Below are 10,492 nucleotides of genomic sequence, written 5' to 3' on the forward strand. Positions count from 1 at the left end.
AACTGGTGTCCCTTGAATTGCATGGCGGATTCTTAACCACTGGAATACCAGGGAAGCCCCCAGGTTTTAAATTGTCTCATAAATGTCATGACTCCTTCCTCCTCTCCCCCTATTTCTCTCAAGTTTGCTTGTTTAAATCAAAATTGAGAATAGATGAAGTCTCTCTTTTCTGATGAACTTGATTTTTAATGAAACTAGACAATTTGTCTTGGAGACTTGCTCAGAGTCTGGAGTTTGCTAATTGCATCGGTCTGTAGGATTTTTCTTTGTCCCCTGTACTTCCTGTAAGTTGGTAATTGGCTCCAAGGCTTGATCAGATCAGGATTTATTTTTTGGGGTAGACTACTGGTCCCATCACTTCATGGGAAATAGATGGGGAAACAGTGGAATAGTGTCAGACTTTATTTTGGGGGGCTGAAAAATCACTGCAGATGGTGATTGCAGCCATGAAATTAAAAGATGCTTACTCCTTGAAGGAAAGTTTTGACCAACCTAGATAGCATATTAAAAAGCAGAGACATTACTTTGCCAACAAAGGTCCGTCTAGTCAAGGCTATGGTTTTTCCCGTGGTCATGTGTGGATATGCGAGTTGGACTGGGAAGAAAGCTGAGCGCCAAAGAACTGATGCTTTTGAACTGTGGTGTTGGAGAAGACTCTTGAGAGTCCCTTGGACCGCAAGGAGATCCAACCAGTCCATTCTACAGTCCTGGCTGTTCACTGGAAGGACTGATGCTAAAGCTGAAACTCCAATACTTTGGCCACCTCATGCGACGAGTTGACTCACTGGAAAAGACTCTGATGCTGAGAGAGATTGGGGGCGGGAGGAGAAGGGGACAACAGAGAATGAGATGGCTGGATGGCATCACCGCCTCGATGGATATGAGTTTGAGTGAACTCCGGGAGTTGGTGATGGACAGGGAGGCCTGGCATGCTGCGATTCATGGGGTCGCAAAGATTTGGACACGACTGAGCGACTGAACTGAACTGAGCTGAGCTCTGTCAGGAGGTGGACCCTGTGTAAATATGTTTTCTTTATCCATCCACTCATCACTGGACATTTGGGTTGCTTCCATGTCTTAGCTGTTGTAAATAATGCTGTGATGAACATGGATGTGCTGTTCTCTCTCCGAGATCACGCTTTCAGTTCTTTTGGATATACACACAGAAGAGGCATTATTGGATCGTATGGCAGTTCTAGTTTTAACTTCTTGAGGAGCGTCTGTATGGTTTCCATAGCAACCGCGCCATTCCACATTTCCAGCAATAGTGCACAGAGTTCCAGTTTCCCCGCATTCTCACCGACATTTCTCTGTTTTGCTTTGATGATGGTCATCCTCGTTGCATTTCCCTGAGGGTTGGTGACGCTGTGCATCTTTCACGTGCTTATGGTCATTCGTACATCTTTGTTTGAGAAGTATCTCATCCTTTGTCCATTTCTAAATGTTTTCTTGTTGTTGATTTTGAGTTGTAGGAGTTCCTCACATGTTCTGGACACTCACCCCTTAACAGATACATGATTTGCAAATGTTTTCTCTCCGTGGGTTGCCTTCTACTCTGTTGACTCTCTCCTTTGATCTGCAGCCATTTTTGAGTTTTATGTCACCTGTGTTGCCTATTTTTGTTTTGGTTGCTTGTACTTTTGGTGTCATATCCAAAAAATATCACTGAAAAATTCAGTGTTGTAAAGCTCTTCTCTTATGTTTTCTTTTTGGAGTTTTACAGTTTTAGGTCTTACAATTAGGTCTTTAATATATTTTGAGTTAGTAGATGGTATAAGGTAAGTGTCCAACTTCATTTTTTTGCTTGTGGATATAAAGTTTTCCCAATATCATTTTTGTAAAGAGGCTGTCCTTTCCCAATTGTGTGGTCTTGGTACCCTTCTCAAAGTTTATTGGAGGACCACTTTAGTTCAGTTCAGTTGCTCAGTTATGTCTGACTGTTTGCAACCCCATGGACTGCAGCACACCGGGCCTCCCTGTCCATCACCAACTCCCAGAGTTTACTCAAACTCATGTCTACTGAGTCGGTGATGCCATCCAACCATCTCATCCTCTGTCGTCCCCTTCTCCTCCCGCCTTCAATATTTCCCAGCATCAGGGTCTTTTCCAATGAGTCAGTTCTTCGAATCAGGTGGCCAAAGTATTGGAGGATATGTACCATCAAAATTTTTAGTGAGTTCAGTTGACAAAGAAGGAAGGTGTGATACCAGACTCTGTCCCCAGGTTGTACTCTATGCTCAAACTCAAACTGGTACCACTGTGGTCTGGCCTCTCCCCAGGAGGGGTAGGACAGGAGAAGCTACAGTGTTGGTTATTTGTCTTGGGTAACAGCTCTGACGGTTCTGTACCACCCCATCCTCAGTAGCTTGTTCAAAAGGTGAAAGAGATGAGTCAGAGGCAACTCAGCCACGAGGGGTGCGGGAGGGGCCAAGGCATCTCAAGTCCAACTCAGCTCTGAAGCAGGGTCTACTTCTTCCCATCCTCCCCAAGGGTATTTCTACAGACTTGGGGCTTCCTTCTCAATGATTCATTTACTGCAAAGTCCTAGTTATTAAAAGGCAAAGGTGGTTGTAGTAGAGCAGGTGGTGGCTATGGATCTCTACTCAATTGCTTTATCTTGTTTAGCAGAACCAATAACCAAACCATTTCTGGGTCAGGTCACGGTGACCAACACAAGATTCTAACTTTTTATTTCCTTCCCTCCTGTTTAAGAGGAGATATTTACAAATAGAAGAACTTCAAGAAGTTCCTTGCATAACCACACTTTGACTGACTATCCTCTGAGGGTAACAACACCTAAGGATTCCCATGGAGCCCTTTAGAAAGGATTGTGCATGTTCAGTCGCTAAGTCATGTCCCACTCTTTGTGACTTCATGGACTCTAGCCCACCAGTTTCCTCTGTCCATGGGATTTCCCAGGCAAGAATATTGGAGTGGATTGCTATTTCTTTCTGCAGGGATCTTCCTGACCCAGGGTTCAAACCTGAGTCTCCCGCATTAGCAGGCAGATTCTTTACCACTGAGCTACCTCTAAGGGCTAGAAAGGATTGAGGCGCACCATTTAAGAAAAGTTTTAAGCCAGTGTTTTTCAGATTGCAGGTAGGATATCCTAACTCTCTTCCAGAAATTTAAGAATTTGTTTGCACTTTGGTGGTAATCTTTAAAAAAACTAATACAAGAATATTCTGAAATCAGAATGAACATCAGAATGTGTTTGTGTTTAGGGTCTCCTTTAAATGTACTGGGCTTCCCTGGTGGCTCAGATGGTAAAGAATCTGCCTGCAATGCAGGAGACCAGGGCTCCATCCCTGGTCTGGGACAATCCCTTGGAGATGGGAATGGCTACCCACTCCTGTATCCCTACCTAGAGAATTCCGTGGACGGAGGAACCTGGTGGGCTACAGTCCATTAGATATACCAACACTATTCTGATAATTTCCAGATAATGGGACCTAAAGAGAGACAGACTTAATATATTCTATTCCAGCCAAATGTGAAAATGAAAGTCTCTCAGTCATGTCCGACTCTTTGAGACCTTCTGATCTATACAGTCCATGGAATTCTCCAGGCCAGAATACTGGAGTGGGAGCCTTTCCCTTCTCCAGGGGATCTTCCCAACCCAGGGATCGAATCCAGGTCTCCTGCATTGCAGGCGGACTCTTTACCAGGTGAGCCACCAGGGAATCCCCAGCCAGGTGTAGTCACATTGTATTAACCATGTACTGCATAAGCAGAGAGTCATCATAGTTGGTCATAAAAAAGTGAGGGCTAAATTGGTTAGTTGTAGGGTCCAGGGGAGACAAACCATGCTGAACTCAGAAGAACCTTCACTCTGACCAGATTCATTTTGTCAGCGGAAATTTAATTTCATCAAAGTAACACTATTCTAAATATTGGATTGATGATTTTGCTTCAATATTATCATCTTGTAGTTTTGATTGTGCCTGCACTAAGTTGCTTCAGTCATGCCTGACTCTGTGCGACCCCATGGACTGTAGCCCTCCAGGTTCCTCTGTCCATGTGATTTTCCAGACAAGAATACAGGAATGGGTTACTATTTCCTCCTCCAGAGGATCTGGACAACCCAGGGATCGAACCTACATGTCTTATGCATTATACATCTGCATTAGCTGGCGGATTCTTTACCACTGTGCCACCAGGGAAGCCCTCTGTAGTTATGATTAGAAGTCATTTATAAATTAGATTTAGTTTTGTGGTTGTATGAGAGCTACAAACTGAAGATTATATTTAGTTTTATTTTTTATTTTATGCATTATTTTACTTTTTGACTGCACAGCATGAGGGATCTTAGTTCCCCAACCAGTACCCCTTGCAGTGGAAGTGCAGAGTCTTAACCATTGGACCTGCCAGGGAAGACCCTATATTTGGTTTTAAATTCACACATATTTAAGGAATGTTATAATTTCAAAATTGTCAATTTGGGGAGACGCCAAAGAATCCAATTATCATCCAGCTTCCCACAAAGAAAAGCTCAAATCAACGTGGTTTCACTGCTAAATTTTACAAAACATTAAAAAAATTGACATAATTCTTCATAAGCTCTTCCAAAAAATAGAAGAGAGGGAAATCTTTCCTAGCTCATTCCATGAGACCAAAACCTGATACCAAAACTGGACAATGGCATCAGAAGAAAGCTGCAAATCAATATCCTTGATGAGTATAAATGCAAAACTCCTCAGCGGAATACTAGCAACTGAAATCTGCAATATGTAGAAAGCATTATACACCATGATCAAGTGAGAGTTACTCCAGAACTGCAGGTTGGTTTAACACACAAAAACCAACCAACGTGACGTGCCATCTTAATAGTATAAGGGGGGAAAATGATCTCAGTAGACACAGAAAAAGCCTGTGACAAAAGTCTCACACTTGTTCATGATAAAAACAGAAAAGAAACGAGGAACAGAAGGGAACTTCCTCAATCTAATAAAGGACATCTACAACCCACTGCCCAGCTAACATCTTAGTTAACGGTGAAAGACTGAAAGCTTTCTCACCAAGCTCACGAACAGCACACTCTTTCGTGTCTATTCAACACTGCATTAGAGGTTCTAGTTGAGGCAATTAGGCAAGAAAAACAAATAACAGGCATCTGGATTAGAAAGGAAGAAGTAAAACTGTCTCTATTTACAGATGACTTAATCTTGTATATAGAAACTTCTAAGGAATTCACCATGAAAACAAAACACCTGTATGAGATAATAAGCAAATTCAGTGATATTGCAGGATACAGGGGATTCCCAGGTCGCGCAGTGGTAAAGAATTCGCTTGCCAGTGCAGCAGATGCAAGAGACATGGGTTTGATCCCTGGGTTGGGAAGATCCCCTAGAGTAGGAAATGGCAACCCTTTCCAATATTCTTGCCTGGAAAACTTCAAGGACAGAGGAGCGGCCATGGGGTTGCAAAGAGCAGACATGACCGAGTGACTGAGCACACACACACACACACACAGAGGACACAAGATAAATATAAAACTAATTTTGTTTCTGTATACTAGCAATGAATAATTTGATATTTAAATTAAGAAAATAATTCCGTTTACTGCAAAGCTTCAAAAAGAATAAAACAATTAGGAATAAATGTAACCAAAGAAGTACAAGGCTATCATACTGAAAACTAAAAGATATTGAAAAAAATTGAAAGAAAACTAAATAAACAGAAAGCTACAACAGACTGGTTCCAAATAGGAAAAGGAGTATGGCAAGGATGTATATTGTCACCCTGCTTATTTAACTTATATGCAGAGTACATCATGAGGAACGCTGGGCTGGAAGAAGCACAAGCTGGAATCAAGATTGCTGGGAGAAATATCAATAACCTCAGATATGCAGATGACACCATCCTTATGGCAGAAGGTGAAGAGGAACTAAAAAGCCTCTTCATGAAAGTGAAAGAGGAGAGTGAAAATGTTGGCTTGAAGCTCAACACTCAGAAAACAAAGATCATGGCATCTGGTCCCATCACTTCATGGGAAATAGATGGAAAAACAGTGGAAATAGTGTCAGACTTTATTTTTTTGGGCTCCAAAATCACTGCAGATGCTGATTGCAGCCAGGAAATTAAAAGACGCTTACTCCTTGGAAGGAAAGTTATAACCAACCTTGATAGTATATTAAAAAGCAGAGACATTACTTTGCCAACAAAGGTCCGTCTAGTCAAGGCTATGGTTTTTCCCGTGGTCATGTATGGATGTGAGAGTTGGACTGTGAAGAAAGCTGATCGCCAAAGAATTGATGCTTTTGAACTGTGGTGCTGGAGAAGACTCTTGAGAGTCCCTTGGACTGCAAGGAGATCCAACCAGTCCATTCTAGAGGAGATCAATCCTGGGTGCTCATTGGAGGGGCTGATGCTAAAGCTGAAACTGCAATACCTTGGCCACTTCATGCGACAAGTTGATTCACTGGAAAAGACTCTGATGCTGGGAAAGGTTGGGGGCGGGAGGAGAAGGGGACGACAGAGAATGAGATGGCTGGATGGCATCACCGACTCTGTGGACATGAGTTTGAGTGAACTCTGGGAGTTGGTGATGGACAGGGAGGCCTGGCGTGCTGTGATTCATGGGGTCGCGGAGAGTTGGACATGACTGAGCGACTGAACCGAGCTGAACTGAACCCATATTCATGGATTGGAAGACTTAATATTGTCAATATGGCACTATTCCCCTAACTTGGTCTAGAGATTCAGTTCAGTTTCTGTCAAATCTAGCTGATTCTTTTGTAGAAATTGAAAAGCTGATCCTAAAATTTATTCTTTGTTGTCCTGTGCTTTGTAGGATATTTAGCAGCATCTCTAGCCTCTACCTTGAGAGTCCTTTGACTTGTACTCTTGAGAGTCCGTTGGACAGCTAGGAGATCAAACCAGTCCATCCTAAATGAAGTCAACCCTGAACATTCATTGGAAGGACTGAAGCTGAAGCTCTGATCCTTTGGCTACCAGATGCGAAGAGCTGACTTATTGGGAAAGACCCTGATGTTGGGAACAATTGAAGGCAGGAGAAGAAGAGGGGTGACAGAGGACGAGATGGTTGGATGGCATCACCGACTCCATGGAAGGCTCAGGGAAGTAGTGATGGACAGGGAGGCCTGGCGTGCTGCAGTCCATGGGGTCACACAGCGTCAGGCACGACTGAGCTACCGAACAGCAACTGGTTTCTACTTGCTTGATGCCAATTCTTATCAACTCTTGGGTACAATGGGCTTTGGAAACTAGAGATTTGGATTTTCCCTCAGGCTTGGAAGCATTATATGCCAGGGAGGTGTGGGGAGGCGCCAGTAGTATCTGCTACACCTAACCCCTACAGCACTCGGATGGGCTTCCCAGGCAGCACTAGTGGTAAAAGGACCTGCTTGGCAGAGCAGGAGACACGAAAAACAAGGGTTCGATCCCTGGATCGGGAAGGCGACTTCACAAGGCCATATTAGACACTCATCTTCACCCTCCTCTTCCACCCAGTTGAGATTCTCCTCACTCTTGGTGAGCAATCTTGTTTCTTTTTTTTTGGCCACACCATGCGACCTGCAGAACGTCCATGCCTGGGGATGGAATCTGTTCCACCTGCAATGGAAGGGCAGGAATTGTAACCTCCAGTTATTTTAACTGGACCACCAGGGAAGTCCTCATCTAGCACTTCTGATCTGGGCTGCTCACCTGGTGGGGTGACCTAGACTGTGCCTCCAGAACTGTGACCTTACCAGGCTGTCATGGTAATTATCCATTTCCAGTCATGGCTTGACGTGGAAGCACGAAGACACGCCCCAGGGAATTCCCTGTGTTTTGCAAACACTCCTTCCCTCATTATGTAGACGTAACTGTATCTCCTATAATAATTAGAGACGAATTACTCTGGTCTACAGCACTTCCCTTTTCTGTCTTCTGGTTTATTGGCACGTTGCTTAGTTGCCAAACTGTGTCCGACTCTTTCGAGACCCCACGGACTGTGGCCGCCAGGCTCCTCTGTTCACGGGGTTCCCCAGGTGAGAATAGTGGAGTGTGTTGCCATTTCCTTCTCCAGGGGATCTTCCCAGCTCAGGGACTGAACCCACATCTCCTGCATCACAGGTGGATTCTTTATTGCTGAGCCACCAGGGAAGCCCCTATTGGCATGAGGAGCTCAGAATAACCAGGTTTTAGTCACAGAGTTAGTGGAGTCCTATATCCTTTTGCAAAACACCTCCTTATCCCCCATCAGGAGATTGAGACTTCTAGCCCAGCCAAACCTGAAATGCAAATTCCTCAGAGGGACCCTGGGAGTGGTGATGAGAGATGCCACTAGACATCCATCCCTTGGTGCCCAGAACTTTGGGGGTTCTACCAATCGGAATCCAGCACCCCCATCCCTCAGTATTCACCTACCAATGGTGCCTTCATTGTGGTATTTCAGGCCATCTCAATGTTTAATCAAACTGGTAACTTCTAGGTGATGTTCTGTGCAGCACGATCACTGGATCCCACGATCATGTGCCCATTGTTGTGCCCATTTTGACATAAAATGGAGCCCTTGGTTCGCGGCATGTATCAGCGTTCAATCAGAGAAGCAGAGCCACTGTGAGTGACATAGTGACCTAGGTATTCTTTTTTTTGGCCATGTTATGTGGCATTTGGGACCATAGTTCCCCGACCATGGATCAAACCCATACCCCCAGCATTGGAAGCGGAGTCTTAACTGTTGGACCGCCAGGGAAGGCCCTCAAAAGTTTTTTTTAATAAAAATTCATAATCATCTCTTTCCATAAGTAAAATGCCAGAGTATTCAAAGCATTGTATAGCAACACAAAAATTTTGGTAATGTCCCATACACTTATACTAAACAATTATTCACTGTTTATGAATTATTCATTATTCACTGAAATGAAAACTGTTTCACTGGGTGTCCTGTGCTTTTGTTAAATGTAGCAACCCTAAACGGTATGTAGTTTTCAGATACATACCACTTTCTTCATGTTTCCTCATGATACAACCATTTAGGAACCTGTTTTGAAAATACCAGCTAGTTATAACGTAAAGAGGGTGACTTGTCTTCCCCTAGTGGCAAATCCAGTCAAGTGGTAATTCAAGGTGGCACTTAATCACTTTAACTAATCATTTACTGTCAGCTGCAAAGTGTGGAAAAAAAAAAGGTCCTTGCGTTTATGCAGCTTGCCGCCTACAGAAGGGGATGCATGTTGGGGGACGCTATAAACTCTCTCCTAGGCAGTGTCTCTGACAGACATGAAGGGACAGGTGGGCATAAAGCTGACTTTCACGTATGCACGTGGGGGAGGTCTTCCAGGAAGATTCAGACTGGATAGTGCCCCTTTATTCTGAAACAGAATCACCTTTCTTTTTGGGTGCTCCACACAGCATGAGGGATCTTAGTTCCCTGACCAGGGAGTGAACCTGGGCCCACAGCTATGAAAACCTGAGTCCTAACCACTGGACCACCAGGAAATTCTCCATGTCTTTTTAAAAGTTAAACTCCAGAGGATTAAAGCATTATAAAATCTGGATCAGACAGTGGTACACAAAATGGCACTTTGCTATTTTATCATACATTTAAGGCCCAAATCCAGTCTTTTGGAAAATGGTCCGTCTTTCTCGTGGAGAGATAGGAAAATGTTTTCTTATTCATTCATTCACTTCCCCTCTGCTCCTTCTGATGGATCCAGGAAATTTGGGGAAGCAGGACTGTGGAGGGATTGGCAAGTCACTGTGAGGAGAAATGTTTATTGAGTAACTTTTTTTTGGCTATGCCATGCAGGATCTTTCCCAACCAGGGATTGAACCCCTGCCCCCTGCACTGGGAGCTTGGAGTCTTAACCACTGGACCACCAGGGAAGACTGAGAAATGTTTAATTTATAAGTGCTAATGAGAGACGTAATTTTTCCATTTTCTCCCGCTTCCCAAGACCTTTTTCTAAGTCGGAATATCAACTCTGCCCACTTCTTTTCACAGTCAGTCAACTACCATGAGCTGTTGACATGAGCTACCATGCGGAAGGTAGCTTCTTCTAGAACATAAGTTCCAGTGGGGACAGAGTATGGTGGGAGACTGGCACTGTATATCCTTTGTATGAAAGACGCATCAGTTCTTTTTGCCTCTCCTCTGAAGTGAAAAAAAAACTGGATGTTACCGGTATCTGTCACTAGTGTGAAGTAACAGGGCATCTCCTGTGCTTCAGAGATGAAATTATTAATGTTCACTTCCCTGTACATTGTGGGAAAATATTTGAGGGCTCGTACTAAAAACATATGAGGGTTCTCAGCTTGAATTCAATGGTGTTTAACTTCAGATCAATTTACATGTGGGACTGGGGTGTCTCCTTCAAGAGCCTATCTGGAGAAGAAACGCTGGCAAAAGGGAGCAGCATGCTTTGAGGGGACAGGGTCTGCATCATGACTGCAGACCCACTGGCTCAAGGCTGTGTCCGGCCAAGTCTAAGCACAAGGTTGTAGAAAAAAAGCAAAGACTGTGTGAGGGCTCCCCGCCCAGGGG

This window comes from Moschus berezovskii, chromosome 1 (genome assembly GCF_049115385.1).
Source record: "Moschus berezovskii isolate FMDL1 chromosome 1, NW_MosBer_1.0, whole genome shotgun sequence".
Lineage (NCBI taxonomy): Eukaryota > Metazoa > Chordata > Mammalia > Artiodactyla > Moschidae > Moschus > Moschus berezovskii.